Source organism: Vicia villosa, linkage group LG2, assembly GCF_029867415.1.
Source record: "Vicia villosa cultivar HV-30 ecotype Madison, WI linkage group LG2, Vvil1.0, whole genome shotgun sequence".
Taxonomy (NCBI): domain Eukaryota; kingdom Viridiplantae; phylum Streptophyta; class Magnoliopsida; order Fabales; family Fabaceae; genus Vicia; species Vicia villosa.
In genome coordinates this window covers 21,993,534-22,000,260 of record NC_081181.1, presented here as the reverse complement: position 1 = coordinate 22,000,260, position 6,727 = coordinate 21,993,534, and the positions used below count along the sequence as shown (strand labels likewise).

Genomic DNA, 6,727 nt, shown 5'->3' with positions numbered 1-6,727 from the left:
TAGGGTTTTCAAACCCATGTGTGTGTTAAGAGAAGGCCGGATCCGGGTTCCATCTATTCCGACCCGGTCCGGTTCATAATATCTTTTTTTATTGACATAATGAGCTCTCATCCCCATTCAGGTTTTTAACACCCTTGGCCCAAAGTAACTTTTTTACACCTCTATTTTATCTATTATTTTGTCTTATCTTCATTTTAAATAGTTTTAAATTGTTAGTTAATTTTATTAAATGATTTTCTTTACTCTAATTAACTAATTTAAGTAAATATTTTTATTTAAACTATTTTTGTGTGGTTAATCATTTAATTATTTAAATTCTATTTGATTATTTTGCACACATTGGCTTTGACTATTAGACTTGAATTTTTTTCTCACTTTATCTTAGGCTTTGAGATTGTTTCTCTGTTGTCCTTTGGTTTTGTCTGTTTTGTTTGATCTTCTATTTGATGTAGGAGTCCTTAATCAATTACTGGAAGATCATGGAATCTTATTCGACGTTCTTTTCGGCTTGTGTGGAAGCTTAATATTTGTTGAGATCGAGCCAAGTGATCCAGGAGGTTCCAATCTATTCCAAGCACATCAATAAGGAAGCGATCCAGCTCATAATCTTGTATCTGTGTGACACCTCAAACTCAGAATCTGGTTTCTTATTTTGAGGTAAGCCTTAAACCTTAAACTCTATAACTGTATAAATGAGTTTCCTACATGGTTTTAAATCAAATCCTTTTTCAAACACACTGGGCTTCTCCTTGTGTTGTAAGTCCCAAACATTTTTTGTAAATATCTTTATGGGCTTCTCCTTGAGTTGTAAGTCCCAAAAACCTTTTTGTGTAAATACTTTTTTGGGTTTCTCTTTGAGTATAAGTCTCATCCCTTTTTCTTTCAGTCATTTGTTTTAAAAAATATTCAACTCTTTTCAACAAAATCTTCAATTGTTTTAAAAAACATTCATCTGTTTTTTATTCAAACTTTATGGGCTTCTCCTTGAGTTGTAAGTCCCAAACATCTTTCACATGTTTCTCATAAACAATTTTCAATGAGCGTCTCCTTGAGTTGTAAATCCCATCTGCTTCCAAACATCTTTCACTTGTTTCTCATAAACAGTTTTCGATGGGCTTCTCCTTGAGTTGTAAGTCCCAAACATCTTTCATCTATTTTTCATAAACAGTTTTCCTGGGCCTCAATCAGAGTGTAAGACCCAACACCTTTTTCCTTTCATAATTCATAAAACACTAAAAAACATCAAAAATGTTTCCCTGCATTCATTCATAATAACTATTCATCACTCATTCACTATATACTTGTTATAACTATTATATTTCATCATATCTGTTATACATGTTGCATCTATCATATTATGTCATTATACTTGTTATGACTGTCATATTTCATCATATATGTTATATCCAATGTTTTAAAAATCGAACCGATCATCAAACCAGTGAGTGTATTGAGTCATTGGTTTATCGGTCAAACCACTGGGTCATTGGTCGAATCGCATGACCAAACCGGATTATATAGTTTCCACACGCAACACCATTGGTCGAACCCTGGCACCCCTTTGTCGGGTGGTTCCGTTTCCACGCGCAACACCATCAACGAATTGTTGAAACAAATATGTTATGTGGTGACAAGGTGGAAAAGCTAGAGTTTTGCGAACCTTGTGTATTTGGTCAATCCTGTAGGGTGAAGTTTAACAAGGATAAACAAAAAACACATGAATCCCTTGATTATATCCATGCTGATCTTTGGGGGCCTATAAGGTGTCCTTCACATTTAGGTGCAAGATAATTTCTATCCATGCTTGATGATTATTCTAGAAAGTTATGGGTATTCATTCAGAAATCTAAGAATGAAACTTTTCAAAAATTCAAAAGTTGGAAGACTTTGGTCGAAAACCAAACTAGCAAGAAAGTCAAGAGGTTAATAACAAACAATGGTCTTAAATTCCACAATGAGGCATTCGAAAGCTACTGTGTTGTTTCTGGTATAGAAAGGAACATAACTACTACAAGTACTCCCTGAAAAAATGGTTTAGATAAAAAATTTAATCGAACCATTTTCGAAAAAAGTTAGATGCATGTTGGTTAGTTCTGGATTGAAGAAAGTGTTTTGATAGAGCATATCTGATAAATGAATGCCCCTTGAATGCCTTGGGGATGAAGACACCGAAAGAAGTCTGGTTGAGGAAATCTTGGCTCAACTTTGTTTTAATTGTGGAATTCGAATATCCTTACCTTGTATCGGTATTTTAATGATGTTGTGCGAGTCTGGTGCGATTCTATGGTTTTGTTTTGGTCACGCGTTTTACTTGCAAAATGTTGTCCCAAACTTGATGTGTCACTTACATGCATGCTTTTGATTTCCAGATTGTGCACGCGACATCTGTTTCAATGTAGTAACATGAACACTTAATTGTTGTATGATTTTCCTTGTTATTACTAATCGTTTCCGTGTTTGTACGAGTTATCCGAGGTGCTTTCAAGGAGCTTATTGTCCGTTGCAGATTATTGCGAAACCTCTTATCTTGAGGCTCGCCATCCATTTTACCATTATTTTCCGTGTGGTTTTGTTTGTGATGCAGGTTCACCATTACCAACGCCGTTGCGATTTATTTTCGTCGACGACGTATCTTTACTTTACGGATTACTTCTCACTCACTAATCGCATTTGTGTTTGCTTGATGATAGAGGTTGAAGTTCTCCAAGTTTCTTTCTTTTTGTTGCTTACCTACTACATATGCTATTCATTTGGTAACAATTTCATTTCCCTTTTATTCTTTTCACTACAAGAAAGTTGTTGATTAGCCGGGTGAATTTTCCAGGTGACAAACACCTCGCAAAATATTATAGTTGCGGGATGCGTTCCACCTCGCAACCCAGATTTCATAAAAAAATATATATATAATTGCTTTTCCCTCTCGCAACGGAGGGAGGGAAGTTTAAAATTTTGAAAAAAAAAAGTTGTAGAGTGTTAAACACCCCGCAACCGTGTATTAAATAAATTATTGAAAAAAAATGTTACATTTACTCAAAAGTCAGAGTAGCAGGTGAACGTTTGCTGATTTTACTGACACAAAAGTTACGAAGTACAACTCACCCCGCAAGTTTCAATGTCTTTTTACGTTGCGAGGTGAGGACCATTTTGCAATATTTTTTTAAAACTTTTGGACAAAAATAAATCTGTCAATTAATAATGGTTCAGACTGGTAGGTACATGTGTCAGACACGGAGGTTGCGGGGTAAGAAGCACGCCACAAGTGTCAATGACAATAAAATTTGTTGGGTATTTTCTACCTCGCAAATTTCTTTAATATTTCCTTTTCATCTTCATCTCTCACGTTCTCATTCTGTCTATTCTTTCACTATTTCACTCTCTGCCTCTATTCACTCAAGAAAAACTCAAGAAAAATTAAATTTTCACAAAACCCTTAATCCAACAGGATCCTTGCAAGCTGCATTTCCAAGCCTTCCCACAACTTGTAATTTTTTGTTTCAAGCCTTCTCACAAGGTACAATGGTTTGTTTCTTTCTAGGGTTTCAGCATTTGGGGTTTCTTGATCGTTCCTTTCTAGTGAACGTTGTCTTGCAATTGAGATTTCTCTTCCATGGTTTCTGCAATTTGAGTTTACGATTTCGGCGTTATGCCTATTTTTACTCTTTTTTTTCTTCAAGTTTAACGTGCTTCCCTCCTCCATGTAAGCTAAAAGCTAATGTATTTCTGCTTGTTTTCACTATTGCCTATGCTTCACTTGATTTTTGTGGTTGCTTAGATGTTAATTAATTGAAAATTTAAAGAATTATCATTTTTTAGGTTACAAAATTAGATAAAGGAAAAATGATTTTGACTATAAAATAAGAAAAAGAGAGTAGTCAGGATTAGAACTGCATAAAGGGGTTAATATGGATGAGTTTGGTTGATGATGACTAATAGTGGGTATCACGTTCACGGTGACGAGGACGGATGTTGAAGAAACAACATTTTTCTTTTTATTTTTTCTTTCCAAATCACCCAAGTTGTCACATGGCATTCTGTCAACCAATTGATTTATCCAACGACCCAAAACACGTAAATGGCATAATGCAGTTGGCGGAAAAAATTCATAGAATCTGATTCCTATTTTTTCATTTTGAGTTTTGAAACTGAATGTGTATGTATTATTTTGTACAATTTGAATGTGTGAGTTTGGGGTTGATCTGAGGTTTGGTTTTGATGTGTGATTGCAGGTCTTTTTTCTCTCGGATGGATGCGAAATACGATGGCTCAAGTTGAACTGATACAATAAATTGACATTGGGCTTGAAGTGTTTTGTTGGAAATTTCATTTTAAATAGAAGGTAACTTACTGGTATCAATGTAGGTGTTCATTATTGGCATCAAATACTTCTGCAAAAAAATTACAGGGTATATTACAGGGTTCATAAGAGTAATATTTTCAGTTTTCATAATAATACTCAATATGCTGTAGAATGTGCAGTGGCATTAGAGTTGGGAGAGTGCTTAAGATAAGGTCTTAGTTTGGTGTTGGTTGTATCATGGGGATGGTTAGTGTTTTAGAACTCATGCATTCGGCTGTTTTTTGCAGTGGAATTGTTAGGTCTCCTTGTACTGGTGTAACTATTTTGAGCATATCTTATGTTGTTATGCTGTTATGTTTAATAAAGTTTGCTTTGGTTTTTCAAAAAAATAAAATAATACTCAATACTTATTATGGCCTTTAATTAATATGTTACTCACTGGTATAAGTTGATAACAATGATGTTCCTAACAACATTCATTTTTCCAAGGCATTTTTACAATTATGAACCAACTTATGAGTTTTATATATATTCTACTCAAAAGAATTAATTCATTAGGATTTAGAAACAACAAAGTTGGTTACTGACAGGCCTGTACAATGTATGTTCATCAACCATTCCTATCATAAAAAACAAAAAACAGTTCCAGGCTTGTTACAACAAGCATGAGAAATGGTAGTTCAGAATAAAACTCATATTGGATCCAAAAGTAATGAGAAGTAATTATAACAATGTGGTGTGACTTCCACTTACTTGTGAATTTGATTAAAATGAAATGAAATGATTAAAATATAAGTTATTGGAATTATATTTTTAAAAGAAATCATAAATTAATTTGATTATTCTTGCAGCTCTTTACTTTGTTGTTGTAGTCACTGTTGCGCACTTGTTGGGCAGCATTTGGTGAGGAAGCTAATTGCCTTATTAGGGAGAGCTTCGATCATCATTTTCATCCTTGCCCTCACAGTTTTCGTGAGTGGAACATCACTAGGTAAGTGTTATTAATTTGGTTGATTTGCTTTATTTGTTATCTATGAGTGACCTCTTGGTAATTATGACTAGCAAAATATGTTTTGTTTTATTGAATTTGAATTATAAAAAAAATGTTATAGAAAAATCAAAACAAATATTAATCACTACTAGTTGTTAAAGAATATTGGTACACTTCTTTGATTCTCTAAGTTTGTGTATGTTTTGAAAAACCAAAAAATAATGTTTACAATATTGACTTGAAATCTCATTTCTTTGATGGATATGTCATTTATGAATAGTCTAATATGTTTACTATGTTTTAACATAGAATTTTATAATTGACCAAAATTCCCGAATAGGTCAATTGATTAAATTCATTTCTTTTATTATAATGGATACGATATTGTAAACATCCAGTATGGAAAATTACAAGTTATATCGAAGTTGGATGTACGACCGTTGGGAGCATTTAATTCATTCCTTGAATAGTACAACACGGCATTTAATGTTTCACACTTTTGTCAACTACCTCAAGCCATGCTTTTACTGACTTTGCCTTTTGTAGCTTCTAACGTTCCTTTTGTCAGTCAGAGATTAGACTTAATATCCTGTCATCTTGTACTTGCTTATGAACTTAGATTTGTAGATACAACGTTTGAATATCAGAGTCATTCAGCTTGGTGCAGAGCATCTTCTTGTCTTTACTTTGAAGTGCTTGAGCGTGATACGGTTCAGAACATCAGTGCTTCTGCTTCCGACTTCATGTTCTTCTGATGCTTCATAGTCCATGTTTTGATTCTACCTGACCATCTTCTGATGTCTTGCCAGAGCATGTTCTGATGTAGCCATCCAGAACCTTCTGAGTCAGTGCTTCTGAGCGCTGAATTGTACATACTCTTTATGTATTTCCTGAAATGGAAAATGCAAAGGATTAGAGTACCACATTGTCTTATACAAAATTCATATATATTGTTATCATCAAAACAAGAATATTGATCAGAACAAATCTTGTTCTAATAATCTCCCCCTTTTTGATGATGACAAAAACATATATAATTGATATGAATTTGCAATCAGAATATCAGATGACAAAAGACAATTACACATATATAGCATAAGCATATAATCAGAGTGTGTGAATATGTCTCCCCTGAGATTAACAATCTCCCCGTGAAATAAATACTAGAAGAATTTATAAATAAAAAACTTCCCTGAGTATTTTTCCATTTCAGCAGAGACTTTCACTTTGCCTAGAACTTCAGAATATTCAGAGCTTCTGCTTCTTGCTTCCATAGGACAGCTTCAGAGCTTTGAATTTCTCCTTGAATCATAGCATGCTTGATTGTATCAGAACATCTTGAATGTATCAGAGCATCATCAGAGCATCTTTACATCTTGAAATGTATTAGAGCATACTAGACGAAAATTATCAGAGCATGAATGGATCAGAACATTCTT

General features: G+C 33.9%; 1 long non-coding RNA gene across 1 annotated transcript; it reads left to right on the top strand.

The window, feature by feature from the left end:
* Positions 1-3,189: 3,189 nt before the first annotated feature.
* LOC131646002 (uncharacterized) lies at positions 3,190-5,394 on the top strand. Its single transcript, XR_009297255.1, has 3 exons — positions 3,190-3,511; positions 4,227-4,336; positions 5,149-5,394. It is a non-coding gene; the product is annotated as an uncharacterized LOC131646002 (long non-coding RNA).
* Positions 5,395-6,727: the final 1,333 nt, after the last annotated feature.